This window comes from Parus major, chromosome 4 (genome assembly GCF_001522545.3).
Source record: "Parus major isolate Abel chromosome 4, Parus_major1.1, whole genome shotgun sequence".
Taxonomy (NCBI): domain Eukaryota; kingdom Metazoa; phylum Chordata; class Aves; order Passeriformes; family Paridae; genus Parus; species Parus major.
This window is the reverse complement of record NC_031771.1, coordinates 66289222-66304875: the sequence shown is the minus strand read 5'-3', so window position 1 is coordinate 66304875 and position 15654 is coordinate 66289222. Positions and strand designations below refer to the sequence as shown.

At 52.7% G+C, this 15654-nt stretch overlaps 1 protein-coding gene across 4 annotated transcripts in view; it reads left to right on the top strand.

The window, feature by feature from the left end:
* LZTS3 (leucine zipper tumor suppressor family member 3) overlaps positions 1–15654 on the top strand; it is a 45454-nt gene that overhangs the window by 13513 nt on the left and 16287 nt on the right. Inside the window, exon 1 of one of the 4 annotated variants that reach the window (XM_015625137.3) lies at positions 13680–13786. The exons of 2 other annotated variants lie outside the window; for them this stretch is intronic. The gene's annotated coding sequence lies outside the window, so the exon portion shown is untranslated. Of the gene's footprint in view, positions 1–13679; positions 13797–15654 lie in introns of those variants that run through there. One more of the 4 variants, XM_015625138.2, reaches the window with a different exon arrangement.

Sequence of the window (15654 nt, the reverse complement as noted above, 5' to 3'; positions counted from 1 at the left end):
TATCCAGAGGTGGATATCCAGGTACAGATATCCAGGGATGGAGATCCAGGTACAGATATCCAGGGATGGATAGCCAGGTACAGATATCCAGGGATGGAGATCCAGGTACAGATATCCAGGGATGGCTATCCAGGGATGGATATCCCCTTTTCCCACTGCAGAGGAGCTGTCACCGAGCAGCTCCGCGAGGGACAAGTGACACGAGTGGGGGTGGCTGTGTGGGCCGAGCCAAGGGAGGAGCTGCAGAGGACACGGGGCTCAGCAGACACAAACCACAGCAGGAGAAGCTGCTGCTTTTCCTCTCCAAGGTCTGCAAGGTTGGACACAATGAAATTCCCTCCTCCCTCCCGTGCCCGAGGCTGCCACATCCCAGGAGGAATTCAATGCTGCCTCCCAGTCCATTCAAAACACGCCAGGGTCAAACCTTTATGAGGCAACAAAGAAAATAAACCCAAAGACAAAAAGCTATTCTGGAGGAGGGGAGGGGAAGGAAGTGGCTCCCAAAATATCAATGAGAACCTTTCCTTTAACCCCAGCTGTGGGATCGGGGTCTCCACTCCGGTGGGACCGAGCAGGGGAGAAGTGAGCACATCCTCCTGCACCTTCCTCCTTGTGGGACCGAAGTGCGGAGTTTTGGGAATGTTGTGTTAGGATCGTGAGGATCTGGGTGCTGGAGTGGGGACTGCTCTTGCTGGGAAGTCTCCTGCAGGGAAATGGGGGTTGGCTGGCACCAAAGGTCCATGGACCCCCTCCTCTGCCCCATTTCTGGTGGTCACCACTTCCCTGGTGGCCGTGAGGGTTCCTGGGGTCACCTCATGGCTTTTAGAAGTTGTGTTGTTCCTGGCTGTGATCCCAGGACAGACTTCTGCTCCCCACACCTCCAGAATAATTTGGGGGTTTTTCCCTTTGTTTCTGTTCTTTAGCTGGGAGCACTGAGGGGTTTTGAGAAGGGTATTTTGAATTGTTCCCACGTGGGGTTAAAGCTCTGGCACTCGGGAAGGGATGGGAGAGGACTGCGAGGAGGGAGTGGGAGTCAAACCAGAGCCAGCTGAAATCCTGTGGGGTGGGAACACACACGGTCCCACTTCCTGCTGGGCACCTTATTCCAGAGGGGGAGGCCCCTGCAGGTGTAGAAACCCCCAGTGGCAGGGCTGAGCCCCAAAAAGGACCCCAGGAAACCCCAGGAGAAGCAGAAGAGGGTGAGCTCCTCCCCAGCCCGTCTGTGCCGCGATGCTGACACATCCCAGCGCCATCTCCCATCTCCCAGCCCTGCATGAGGGCAGGGCTGGCCCTCCAAGGGTCACCAAGGGTCACTCTGGACACAAACAAGCTCTGTTTGGAGCAGAGCAGGGACAGACGATTTCCCCACAGCCCCTGCCGTGACTCAGGAGTTTGTGGTCTGTGACGGGTGAGTCAATGTGAGCGGGAAAAGCCTGGCTATTTTTGGGACTGCTGACATTTGGGGGGGTTTAACCCCTCTCCCTCCTCCCACGGAGGCATCTCAGCTGTGCCTTGCTTGGAGAAGGAATAAAAGGCCCTTCCCAAGGCAAACAGGTGCCGGCCTCACAGGGTGGTGTTTCTGGGATGAGGAGATGAGGGAAGCAGGATCAGTGGCCAGGAGAGGCTGCCAAGGGCCACGGAGACAAAGCAAGAAGCAGAGGGAATCCCAGAACTGTTTGGGATGGAAAATCCCCCCAGGATAATCGAGTCCAACCTTTCCCCCAGCTCTGCCAAGGCCACTGCTGACCCCTGTCCCCAAGTGCCACATCCACACAGCTTCTAAATCCCTCCAGGGATGGGGACTCCAGCACTGCCCTGGACAGTTCCAATGTTTGACCACTATTTTGGGGTGGAAACCTTCCCAAATATCCAATTTACACCTCCCCTGGCCCAGCCTGAGCTGTTCCCTCTCCTCCTGTCCCTGTTCCCTGGGAGCAGAGCCCAACCCCCCCGGTTGTCCCCTCCTGGAAGGGAGTTGTGCAGAGCCAGAAGGGCCCCCTGAGCCTCCTTTTCTCCAGGCTGAGCCCCTTTCCCAGCTCCCTCAGCCTCTCCTGGGGCTCCAGACCCTTCCCCAGCTCCGTTCCCTGCCCTGGACAAGCTCCAGCCCTTCCCAATATTTTTCCCAAGCTCTGCCTGTTACTTCTCCAAGCACTCACCAGGGTGATGTCCCTACTATAAATGCACATGGATCAAGTTCTAAAGCTCCTCACCAAGTCAAGGAGATCTTTTCCAGAGTTTTCTTTCCTCCTGGGTCTAAGGGCCACGTGGCATCGTAGCATGGCCATGTCCCCTGGAGCTCCTGGGACCCCTCTGCCTGCAAAAGTGACATCATGGGGCTTCTCCAGCTTCCAGCTGGGCCCTGGGACAGCGTTTGCTCTCCTTGTGTCCAAGGAGAAAACCACATTTAGGGTGGTCTGGGATGCACCAGGCTCTTGCTCCTGCCCTCAGCAGGGAATTCGGGCCCTTAGCATCTCCTCATGGGATCAGCAGCCTTTTCCCAGGGATGCTCTTCCTTCCCACGGCTTGCCCAAATAATCAGCCCCCGTTTCCCCTTCCCCACCATCCCACCTTCCTGCTGGAGATGAATTTCTTGTCCTACTGTGAAGATTTAGCTACTTTCATGACAGCTAATGCATCCTCAGCGTGGAAAATTCCCTGGTTTTGTTTAGTTTAAGAAAATATCAAGGTGTTTGGTGGTTTGTATGGTTTGCATTTTTGGGGGGGCTTGGTTTTTTGGTGGTTTAGGGTTTTTTTTTTTTTCTTTTGGTTTGTTTGTTTGTTTTGGGGTTGTTTTGGGGGAGTTGGGTTTTTATGGTTTTCTGTTTGTTTTGGGTTTTGGTTGGGTTTTGGTTTTTGTAGAATCATGAACACAAGGCACCTCTGGATTACAACAATTTAAATTTTCACAGCTCTTTCTGCACAGCCTGCTGCATTCCTGGGGGGACACTTAATATTTTAGGGATGAAAAATCAAGGTGAATTTTTGGGCTCAGCGATCTTGGAGGTCTTTCCCAACCTTAACAATTCTATCAGCAGTGGGCAGGGATAGGAGGAAAAGGGCCAGTCTGACAGGCTGCTTTATATTCCCTCAATACACTCCCAAATCTGCCTTCTGTGCAATTTACAGCAGGTCCTGATGGATTTCTGCTCCATGAACTTGCCAAGTTTCCCCTCAAACACTGAACATCAACTGCATCCCACAGCAGGGAGCTCTCCAGGCCACCAACCACTGCCTGAGGAAGGGGTTTTGTCCTTTTCTCCTTGATTTTCACCTTCATCTGCTTCCTGATATTTGGTTTTTTTGCTGAAAAACTGAAAAAAGGAGACAGCTCCACATCTGTGTGTCATTTGGCCACATCTCTGGATCTGTCTGAAGCGCTGCCCCAAAGCCACCGACGCTCCTGCAGAGCCTCCTGGGAATGTCTGAACAATTTGTCAGCACAGATTTATTTAAAAAAAACCCCAAAACTACCGAGGAAAAATTCTGGGAATACTCCTGGTGCCTGCACAGGCAGCTCCTGTCAGCAGCACAGGTGAGATGAACGGCGTGGGATTGCTCCCAGCTCAGACAAATTAATCAGGATGCTGTGGCGGGGTGAGTTCTGTCCCAAATATATGAAGTGCAAGCTTGTAACATGTGCCAAGCTCCTCTGGAGCTTGTTTCACAAGTGCTTCCCATTTTACATGCACGCCTGAGGAATTCTGCTTCCCCCAGCTCAAGGTAGGGATGAGAGGAAAAGAGAGTGGAGAGAGCAGGTGGTGCTGCAGCCTTCTCCTCTGGAAAATCCTTGCACAAAGCAATCCAGGAAACTCTGCCTGGATTTCAGGATGGAGTGCAGGAATTCCCACTGGGGAATATAAAATCACAGAATGGTGGAGGTTGAAGGAACCTCTGAAGGCCATCAAGCATTAACCCAGCACCCCCATGGTCACCATCAAACCACCCAAACCATGCAGGAGCTCGTTCTCTCTCCTGCAAATCACGGACACAGCTGCTCTCCCTTTCTCCCTGCTCCCACACCACCCTTCTCCACCTCTCTCCTTCCCACAGGGAACGATGTGCCCAGGCCTGTGCCATTCCCCTGTCCCTGGGACACTGCTGCTGAAGAGGGAAAATTTCCAAAGCAGAGGGTTTTGGGGTTTTTTTTGAGCACTGGGATGGAAGCAGTGAAAACCAGCCACGAGCAGGGTTAGGGCAGAAGGGCAAGGCCAGCAGCTTTGTGTCCCCAAAAGTGCATAAACCCCACATTCTGGGGAGCCCTGAGGTGCTCTGCAAAGCTCAGGTGAGCAACGAAACCCACAAAATCCTGTACCTAAAGGGGCTAAAAGAGCTGCAGAGGGACTTTGGGTGTGGGGGAATGGCTTCAAACTGCCAGAGGGCAGGGTTAGGTGGGATGTGGGGAAGAAATTGTTCCCTGTGAGGGTGGTGAGGCCCTGGTGTGGCCTACCCAGAGAAGCTGTGGCTGCCACAACTCTGGAAGTGCCCAAGGCCAGGTTGGATGGGGTTTGGGGCAATCTGGGATGGTGGAAGGTGTCCCTGCCCATGGTTTTAAGGTCCCTTCCCAAACCATCCTGTGGCTCAGTTGTGATGATGACCTTCAGGATGGTTGGGGCAATGCAGAAAGGTTTTATACCAGTCACAGGGTGTTGTAGGAAAACACAGCAGGACAGCAGGGCCGGAGATACCTCAGTAGAGACATCGTGGATTTTTTTTTTCATGCTTGCTTTCTGCCTCTGGGTTTTCCTCTCCTGGAATGACCATTTCTGATCACTGACACACCCAGAGGCTCTGGAGATTGGCCGTGAACAGGAGCAAAGTGGTGCTTTTGGGCAGGTCTCACCTCGTGCCCCCTGGCTGGGTTATTCACTCCTCACAGGTTTTGTTAGATCCGGCTCTAATGACAGCTCTGCTGAGCTTTGCAGTCCTCCTCTCTCCCCATCCTCCAGTTCTCTGCATCTTCTGAGTGGAAATAACACAAAACCGAGAAACGGGGAGGAGTTGTCACCACCCTACTCCACGAGGCCGGGATAGAGAGGACGTTTTTCCACTTGAGGATGGTTTATCCAAGCTGCACACACATGCTCTCACACTCACATGCTCTCACACACACAACACAACCATTTTCTCACCAAGCCCTCGGGATTTTGGCACTCCCTCCCACTCTCCTGATCGTGCACAGCCCCATTTTCCAGCTGAAGCTGTTGCTGGAGGAGCTTCTTTGGAGGAGATGTGGATAAATCTCCTCAGTGTTGTGTTTGCAGCAGAGCTGCTGGTGCTTTCCAGGGCTCCCAGGCTGGTTATGAGCAAATGGAAAACAGAAAGAAAACAAATCCCTGCCTCATTCATCCTCCCATCCATCCCTGCCCTTGTCGTGTCCCCAGCTTATCCCGTGGCCATCTCCAGCCTCACATGAAAAGCCCTCCATCAAACCAAGAGTTTTGCAGCCTCTGCTTCCATTTCAAAGCCTCTTTTTTTCCTTTTGCCAAGGATCTGGAGGGATGGGAGAAGCGTTCAAAGCCCAGAGTTGGTTCTGAAGTCCGAGCAAAAGGGTTTTGTTTTATATGACAGAACAGAGAGCCCAGGAACCGGTGAGGGCAACACCTCCCTGCAAATCAGGTCATTTATTTAGCGAGGGAAAAAAGCCTTCCCGAGGTTCAGAGCATCAGGGCAGAAATCAAAGAGCATTTGAAGGAGGAGGGAAAGCCAAGGCCTGGCTTTGCCATTCCTGCCCTCCCACTGGATCCCCACGGCCCGGCAGGCACCGAGGCAGACCGGGAAAATATTTCACTCTTTACACACCCACTTCAAACCCTCAGAGCCGCCCCTTCCAGGGGGACTGGGGTCAGCTGCCACACTAAACTCCAAATATTTTCCTTGCTGGCAAATGAAAAAAAAACTCCGTGTGTCTGTGCCTGGCTCCATAGCCAACGTACACGGGATGATAAAGCCCCTGGCACACATCTTGCAAGAGCTAATTATAGAATTTGGAAGCCAACGTGATAATATTTTCTTTAGATGTGTGGTGCAGATGTAATTACTTCTCCGGAGATGCCAGCCGCAGATGACGCAGGATGCCCTTATGTAATCACCTTTATTATGCAGCTGTGGAAATTTTCCCTCCCTGGCCCATCCCCTCGACTCCTTCCTTTCGTTCCTTGCCCTGAACTCTCTTGTGGCCTGTTCAGAGGTGATGGGGTGAGGTCCACAGGCCAGCTGGGAGCACAGGGGCATCTCCAGGGAGATGCCATTCCTGGGTTTCCCCACCCATCATCGCTCTGTGAAGGAGCAGGAGTTGGTGGCTGTGCCTTGGCAGGGCTGGGAAAAGGCCCCTCCTCACCTGGTGGACTGGAAGGGGATCACACTGGATCCATGTTTTCCCATCTTTTCCCATCCCTGGCATCTCCTGTGGCTTCAGGAGCTCCATCCTCCTGCTGTGGATGCGTGGGGCCCCCTCCCAGAAATGGGCTGGGGGATGCTGAGGGTGCAAGAAAACTGCAGAGGAAAGCTGGTTTGTCCCTGCAGGGTGAAGGTTTGGTGAGCCACAAACGCCTGAGCTGCTCCAAAGGTTGCTCCAGAGTGCAGGAGGATCTCCCAGGTGATCCACAAAGTCATTCCTGGCAGGGCAAAATCACAGCATGATCACAGCCAAAAATGCTTCCAAACACAAGAGGGATTTTTGCCTGTGGATCCTCTCTGAGCTTTTCCATTTTGTCACTTCGAAGTCTCTCTGTCCCACTGCTCACAGGCCACTGAGAGGAGGTGTCCAGGTATCTCCAGGACAGAGGCACCACCAGTGCTGCTCAGGGGGGGACAAAATCCCCTGGCACGACCAGTAAAGCCCTGCCTTGGCCACAAATATTCAGGAAAAGGGTTGGTGAGCAGTCTGGAGGCATCACCCTGTACAGGCACAACGTATTTTGGCTGTGCACCTCTGCGCCCCAACCCTCTTCCATCCCTCTTCCTGGCCAAACCTGGATCCTTCCCTGCTGTTTTTAAGGATTAACGTGTGATGCAGAGGGGTGATTTCTAGTTCTAAGCCATCCTGATGCCACCAAAGTTACAAATCTGGGTTGTGAAGGCTTTTCCTTCTTTTTTTTCCCTGCATGGCATCCCAGCCAGGGCATGGATGTGCCTGGAGATGAGCAAGGCTGGGGAGCAGAGCTGGGGGAGTTGGGAAATGGAGGAATTGGCCACACAGCCTAAAGAAAAGGAAGCCAGGGAGATGGTGGCTGGAGCAGAACTGGAGATAAAACCATTGGTTCAGTCACTGGGGAAACTGGTTTCCAGTCATGGGTCAGCACCGGTGACTGCAAAGGAATTTGTCCTCAGGGCAGGGAATACCCACATTCCTCCAAGGACAAAGAGCCTTGGGGGAGGCAGTACCTGGGGATGTGTTTGTAGCTGCTCAGGTCATTCATTAACTGCGAATTCCAAATTCCCAGGAGTCCAGGGCCAACAGATGGTCATGGATTCAGGTGCACTTCAGCCCATGCCCATTTCCAGTCGGCCAAATCCCTCTCTGTGGCCCATGGACTGTGTCAGCTGGGTCCTTGTGGCCTGCAAAGGGAACTGTCAACCTTCCATCCTACCCAGACAGGCCTGGGAGCCATCAGGGGTGCTCCAGGCTTCCTGCTCCGTGTTCCACTGCCCCTCCAGAAGATCTTTCCCAAGACTTGAGGATTCTCTTGCTTCTGCTTCTCCTGAAGCTGCTCAGCCACCAATTCTTCCCCAGAGCAGAGATTGGCCAGGATGGAGATGGAGATGGAGATGGAGATAGAGATGGAGATGATGGAGATGAGATGGAGATGGAGATGGAGATGATGGAGATGGAGATGATGGTGATGATGGAGATGATGGAGATGGAGATGGAGAGGAGATGGAGATGATGGAGATGGAGATGATGGAGATGGGGATGATGGAGATGGAGATGGAGATGATGGAGATGGAGATGATGGAGATGAGATGGAGATGGAGATGGAGATGGAGATGGAGATGATGGAGATGATGGAGATGATGGAGATGGAGAGGAGATGGAGATGGAGATGGAGGAGATGGAGATGATGGAGATGGAGAGGAGATGGAGATGGAGATGGAGGAGATGGAGATGGAGATGATGGAGATGATGGAGATGGAGATGATGGAGATGATGGAGATGATGGAGATGATGGAGATGATGGAGATGGATATGGAGATGATGGAGATGATGGAGATGGAGATGATGGAGATGGAGATGATGGAGATGGAGATGATGGAGATGATGGAGATGATGAAGATGGAGAGGAGATGGAGATGGAGATGATGGAGATGATGGAGACGGAGATGGATGGGACAACATAACCACACACAACTTAGTCCTGAGCCTGATGTTCCTCCCTGGGAAAAAACCTCCCACCCTGAGCCGAGGGGGCTGAAACAAATCCCTAATTCCTGATACAGACAGAAGGGGCACTTCCAAAGAGGATCCTTGAACACCTGGTGATTTCAGTGGAAATCTGGCCCTCCTGGCTGCAAGCTGCATTGCTCCAATTTATTTTAACTAGGCCTGGCCTGATGCTTTGGGACTGTGAATGGGAGCTTTGTTCCATTCATTCTGGGTAATCACCCAAGGATGCTTAAGGAATGGTTTTAAACTAAAAGATGAGAGATTTAGATTAATTATCAGAAAGAAATTGTTCCCTGGGAGGGTGGGCAGGCCCTGGCACAGGGTGCCCAGGGAAGCTGTGGCTGCCCCTGGATCCCTGGAAGTGTCCAAGACCAGGTTGGATTTGGCTTGGAGCCACCTGGGACAGTGGAAGGTGTCCCTGCCCAAGGCAGGGGGTTGGAACTGGGTGAGCTTTAAGCTCCTTTCCAACCCAAACCATTCCATGATGATTCTACAATTCCACAATCCTCTGGTCTAGACATGATTTGGGAAAGCTGATAATTCACATCCTCCCCCCAGGCAGCTCAGACCTGACCCAAATCCCATGGCCAGCACAGCCAGGACACACTCAGGGCTCTCAGCACCCACAGGTGGAGATGCAGGAGCCTCTCCTGATTTATGGGAAGACCTGGCCCTGCACCAGGCTGTGGCTTGCCAGCACTGCGAGGCTTTGTCTGCCCTGTGCTGGTACAGGAGGAGACAGCTTATACCAGCAGGGATGGTTTTTTTTCCAGAATAGGAAACCATCCCTCTGGATGACACAAACCAGAGTCTTTTGGCTTGTTTGTGCTGGCTCAAGCTGAGCAGGCAGATGTCATGGATTGGAGATGGAAAATGTCCCCCGTTGCAGCAGCTGGCATCAACCCAGCTTTTGGGGTGAGCCCAGCCTCAGGACCCCCTGCCACCCCCTGGGACAGCTTGGAGAAGGTCCTCTCCCACCCCCAGCTCCCTGTGGGTATGAAGAGGTCTCACACAGGCTCAAATTCCACTTAATGAGCAGGAAAAGCTTCTCCCAGCATTTTAACTTCCAGACCAGCAGCATGTCCCTGTGCTGGTGATCCCCCAGGTGCAGAGAAGGTTTGTTTTATCACATAACCAAGTTTTTTCCTCGCACAAACAAACTCTGGGTGTCATCCTGACATTTCTGCTGGGAGCTCAGCCACAGAGCCTGCTCAGACTGTGCTGGCTGCTGGGGATTTTATCAGCTTTCCCAGCAGAAAGGTTGGATTTCCTGGCATGGTGGAGTCATGCTCCTCTACCAGCCCCATCCTGCACATTTGGCTGTGGTCCCTGTGATCCCTGCAGGGATCACTCACAACAAATTAGGCAAGGCAGCATCTCTCCACAAACACAGGGAAACCCTTGGGTGTCACAGAAACCCTTGGGTGTCACAGAAAACAGGGTCTTTCCTCGGAAAACCAGTCTGGAATTCTCTGCTTTAATAACAGAGAGTGGGGAAGAGCTCCAGATAGAGCCTGGTGAAGAGATTCTGCAGGAATCTGGTTCCAGTGTCCAGCCCTGTGGATGTCAAGCACTTACAGGCACAGTCTGTTCACAGCTGAGGTCTGAGCTGGGTTTAAGTTCTTGTGGTGCTGGTTGGAAATCTCTGGAGGCCTCCAGCACAAATTCAGAACTCTCCTCATCACCAGACCAGGCTGGCCTTGACATTGCCCAGCCAAGGCACTCAGATATCCTGGGATGGAGATTCACTTCATCCACAGCCTCAAAGTGTGTTCAGCAGCCAGGGTACCCTTAAATAGGGCTTTTTTCTGCTCCTCAAGGCTTTGAAAATGATCTTTCCTCTAAATAAAGGAGTCTGGGTGGAGAGAGGAGGGAGGCTCTTGCTCACACTGGGATGTCTGGTACCAAAAAGCAGCTCCCCAGAGCTTTCAAGGAAGAAATCCCAGTGCAGGGAGCTGCTGTCTCTGCTCCCATTCCATCTCCAGCTCCTCCTTGCCACATGCCTGAGCACATCAGTGCTCTCCACCCTGGGGAGTGTCCACTGATGCTCCTTCAGACCTCACTGCAGCTGATGTTTTCCTCCTTCTCTGATCAGTGCAGAAAACCCTGAGCCAATCCTGCAGGTGCAGTCCAGGGATGCCAGAGAACTTGGAATGAAATGAACTCTTGAAATGAAAGGGCTCCAAGAGAATGGAAATCACCCTGCCAGGGGGTGCCACTCCTGCGAGGAAAAGGGAAAAAAACCCTGAAGGACACAGGAACAAAGAGTTTGGATTTTGGAGGAGTAAATTTTTCCTTTCTTCAAGAGGAAGAAGGAAGGGTGGATGTTCAAAGCCTCAGCCCCAAGACAGAGTGATGCCATCGTGGCTGGGTAGGGAAGGATTTTGGGGGTTAAACCCAACCCTGTAGTCCCAGGCTGGAGGTGACCTCGGGAGGTTGGGTCTGGGTGACACAGTTTGACCACAGACACCCAAAAAGGGCAAAGCAGAAAAGGATAAACCCCACAAAGGGCTGAGACCAAGTGCTGGTGGTTGTGTCCCGTGGGGCCTGGGAGCAGCTGGCTGTGCAGGAGCCCTGCCACAAAGGGGTGCTGGGTGAGAACTGGGCGGCTCTCCTGGCTCTCAGAGGTGATGGAGGGGCTTTGCTGGAGGTGAGCTGGGGGGACAGAGAGGTTCCTGGCTCAGCCACCCCAGCCCTGGGCTAGAAACGGGAGCTGGGGGTTCAAAAGTTTACACCCCACCTGAGAGCGCCAGGAGCACGGGTTATCCTGGATTCTCCAGCCTTCTCCAAAGTCTCTCCTATCATGATTTATTCATCTGTGGGAAGTGCTAAGACATAACTCAGCTCCCAAAGGGAGCACGAGCACGGCCTCCACCAGCTGTAGTGTCAGGAAACTGCCTGGCTCCTGTGAGATCTGCGCCTGCTGCAGCTCCCTGGCGAGCAGCCACAGGCTCCTGTGCTCCGACAGCTTCCCCAAATCCCACTGCTGGGAAGGGTCCACGTCCAGCAGAGCTCCTGAGCCACCTCTGCTCATTGCCAGAGCACTGCCAGGGATGGAGAGGGCTCTCTGTCTGCGTGGCTACTTCCACACACACATCCCAAAACCAGCCTATTGGTCGGAATTCTCCTCTTCTGGTGCTTAAGGGCAAAATTAAGAGCTTGAATCTCCACAGGAATGCATTTTGGTATAATTTACACCTTCCCCATGCACCCCAGCAATGTGTTTTGCCCTGGTTTAAATGCACATTAACCCATATTTGATTATTTTGGCATTATTGCTGTTTTACTGCTCTCGCTGTTATTTGCCCACCAACACCGGCTCCGTTTGCGACTCCTTTGATCCCCAGACATCCTGCCAATAGAAAATTCACTTGAGCAAATGTGCCTAAATTAATGGTAGCTTTGTGTGGCTTTATTTCCCTCCCTCCAGGACTGCAAATAATCCAGAGTAAGTGCTGAGGCTGGATGGCGCCCGAGGGGAGCCTGATTGCTCTCCTGCCGCAGCGCTGGCAGCCGGGAAAGTGGGAAAAAGGAGCTCTGGGCCTCCTGTGCCATCAGGGCTCTGCTCTGAGTGATGGCAAGGAAGGAGGGAAGCATCCAGCTCCGGCTTTTGGCCAGCTGGATGGAGCTTGGAGCAAGCTGGGATAGTGGAAAGTGTCCCTGCCCACGTCAGGGGTTGGAATGAGATTGGGTTTAAAGTCCCTTCCAAACAAAACCATTCCATGATTCCCTGGATGCATCATCCCATTCATCCCATCCATCCAATTCTCTGCCCTTCTGTGAGAACTCTTCACAACCTTTCATTCACACAGCTGGGAAACATCCCCAGAAGGATGGGAGAGCTGAGAAGGAGCCCCTGGTAGAAGGATCCCAAAATAACTGTTTGAGTTAAAATGAGCTGTTTTGAGCAATCCCCACTTGAAAAAGAAGCCAAATTTGTTGGACCCCAAAGTTCCATTTGAAAAAAGCCCAGTTGTAAGAGCCCTAAATCTCTATTTGTACCAAAACAAACCCCTAGACCATAAAATGCCCTTTTGAAAAACAAACAAACAAACAAAAACCAGGCAGTCAGACCCCAAATCCCTATCTGAGGAAAACCCAGCTGCCAGACCCCAAAATCCCCCTTCAGCCAAAATAAGTTGCCTGATCCCAAAACCTCCATTTGAGCAAAACCAAGCCATCAGATCCCAAAATTCCCTATCTGAAAAATAACCCAAACCCCAGCTGTCTGATCCTAAAATCCCCATTTGAGCAAACTGAATCTCAAATCCTTCATTTGAGAAAAACCAAGTTTGGAGAGTCTGAAATTTCCTATTTGAGCAAAAAAGTATTAAAACAAAATAACCCAACAGTCAGATCCCAAAATTCCAGTTGAGCAAAACAAGCTGTGGGACCCTCAAAACTTTCTCTGTGCAAAACCAACCTGTCAGACCCCAAAATTCCCATTTGAAGAAAAACACATGGTCTGATCCCAAACTCCCTGTTTGAGATAAAACAAACCTCTGAACCCCAAATCTCTATTTGAGCAAATCCCAAAACATTCCAAATCCACAAATCCCTATTTGAGCAAACCCCAAAACCTTCCATATCCACAAATCCCTATCTGAGCAAACCCCAAAACCTTCCAGATCCACAAATCTCTATCTGAGCAAACCCCAAAACCTCCCAAATCCACAAATCCCTATTTGAGCAAACCCCAAAACCTCACAAATCCACAAATCCCTATTTGAGCAAACCCCAAAACCTTCCAGATCCACAAATCCCTATCTGAGCAAACCCCAAAACCCTTCCAGATCCACAAATCTCTATCTGAGCAAACCCCAAAACCTCCAAATCCACAAATCTCTATCTGAGCAAACCCCAAAACCTTCCAGATCCACAATTCCCTATTTGAGCAAACCCCAAAACCTTCCAGATCCACAAATCCCTATCTGAGCAAACCCCAAAACCTTCCAGATCCACAATTCCCTATTTGAGCAAACCCCAAAACCTTCCAGATCCACAAATCCCTATTTGAGCAAAGCCATCAGACCCCCAAAATCCCATCTGAAAATACAAAAAAGGCAAACTCCAAATCGGTTTTTTTTTAAGAAAACCCAGTGTCTGACTCCAAAATTCCCATTTAAACTAAAACAAACCATCAGCCCCCAATTTCCCTTTGAGGAAGACGGAGCCATCCCTTCCCAAAATCCCTGCCGGACACGGGCACAAAGAGTTAAATCTCCTGCGGGCTCCGTGGCCAATCCCACCGAGCCAAGGGCAGCCCTTGGCCCCAGCCCAGCAGCAGGTTGCTCTCCGCAGGTATTAATTTGGACTTTTTCCCGGGATACCACGCAGGGAAACAATGAATTTCGGGGTCGGCGGAGGATGGGGAGCTGCAGGATGCACCCCTGGGCTGCCCAGGTAAATCCCGGTGGGTGCCGGCTTTTTTTGCGGGATCTTTCCTTTTCTCTCCTTCCCCCTCTCGCCGGGAGCCTTTGTCTGGGGCCGGGCAGGGGAGAGAAGGGTTTTGGGTGGGTTAGTGCAGGGCTGAGCTGCTGGGACACTTTGCAGGTGATTTTTTTGGGGGCACACCGGGCTGCTCGCGGGTCGGAGCAGAGATGGGGTGCGCGGAGCTCAGGTTGGGGAAAGCTGTGATTTCCCCCTTTCCAAACCCCATGGATCCATCTGGAACCTCCCCAGCACCGAGATCTCGCACCCCAGCGGATTTTAGGGCATCACTCCGGTTTAGCAGCGCTGATTCCGGCGGTGGGGAAGAGCCACCATGGGGGTTTGCTCCATGCGCGGTGTCCGGGGAGGAGCGGGCGCTTCCAGGGCTGGCTCCGCGCCCAAGAAATTCCTCGGGGCGAGTTAATGATAAATCCCGGCCGGGCTGGTGGCGTGGGTGGCAGGCGGTGCAGGGTCCCCTCCTTGTCCTTCCTGCGGGGACAGAGGTTTGGGGATGGCAGAGCCACGCAGGGCTCGAGGGGATGGCTCCTTGGGACTGCTCTGGGGTGATGGCTCATCCCAAAGGGCAGGATCAGCCTCCCCCCCAAAACATCCCGCTCAGGGCAGGGGTTTAAATCGTGCAGAGGGGTCTGGTGACAAAGAGGGGGGGTCTGGTGACAAAGAGGGGGGTCCCCCTGGCATTTGGGGCCATGGAGCTGGGCTGGAGCAGGGGGTCACACTGGGATCCCTGAGATTTGGGATGTGGGGATGCGTGAGGATGCTCTGGGAGATGCTGGAGAGCCAGGCAAGGGATGTAGCTCCGTGCTGGGACACTTTGAGTGGTGACCAGGAGCTTCCTCATATCCCCTGAGCTGGGGAGTCCCACAAGCTCGGCTGCCAGCACCTCCAGCCACCTTTCCAAAGGATTTTCAGTGGATTCATGCAGGGCTGAGCCAGTGGGAACCTCTCACGGTGCTTTTTAGGGATGGGCTGTGTTTGCACCAGGGGTCAGAGCAGAGATGGGATGCACAGAGATGGATTGTTTAGGGTGGGGAAATCTCACCCGGAATCCCACTGGCAGCCCCTTAACAAGGGGAAACTGAGGCACACAGGGCTGGGATGACACCGAGCAGCCCAGCCCACTGCAGGGGACATGCCAGACCCTCAGGGTCACTGAGGCTGCTCCATCAGACTGTCCAAGCCCTGTACTGAGGGAATCCAGGGAGTTTTCCCTGTGTCAGCAAAGCTGGTGCTTTTCTGGGCAGAGGTTGCCACCAGGACCTCCCTGGGGACAGTGACACTGGCCCTGAGCATCTTCTGGGGGCAGTCACAAGGGTCACAGATGAACCCTTCCTGGTGACACACAGGATTTGGGATGGCAGTTTGGGCTGAGCTTGAAACCATCCTGTCCTGCTGCCCCTTGGGATAAGGCAGGTCATGGAAAATCCTTCCTATCTGCCCTCATCCTGGAGGATGCCAGCCCCAAATCCAGGGCTCTGAGAGCAGATGGGGGAAAAGGGGAAACATCCCCCTGAGGATGAGGACTGTGGCCAGGGGAATGCTGGTGGACATCCAGTGTGGCTTGCAAAGAACTCCATGGCAGGATAATTCCTGGTGGAAAGGACCCTGGGAGCTCTCCAGGACATCTTGCTGCTGGTGGGCCCTGCCTGATCCATTCAGGGCTCAAAAACCCCCAAGGATGAGACAAAAACAGCCTCCCTGGGACTGTACAAATGTACCTTGTCACACCTCCGTGTCACCTGCCAAGGTTTCTCTGGGGCTTTTCCCACCTTGCTGCAGCCTCCAGAATAATTCTGTTTTCTTCCCTTACTGGAGCAGCTCAA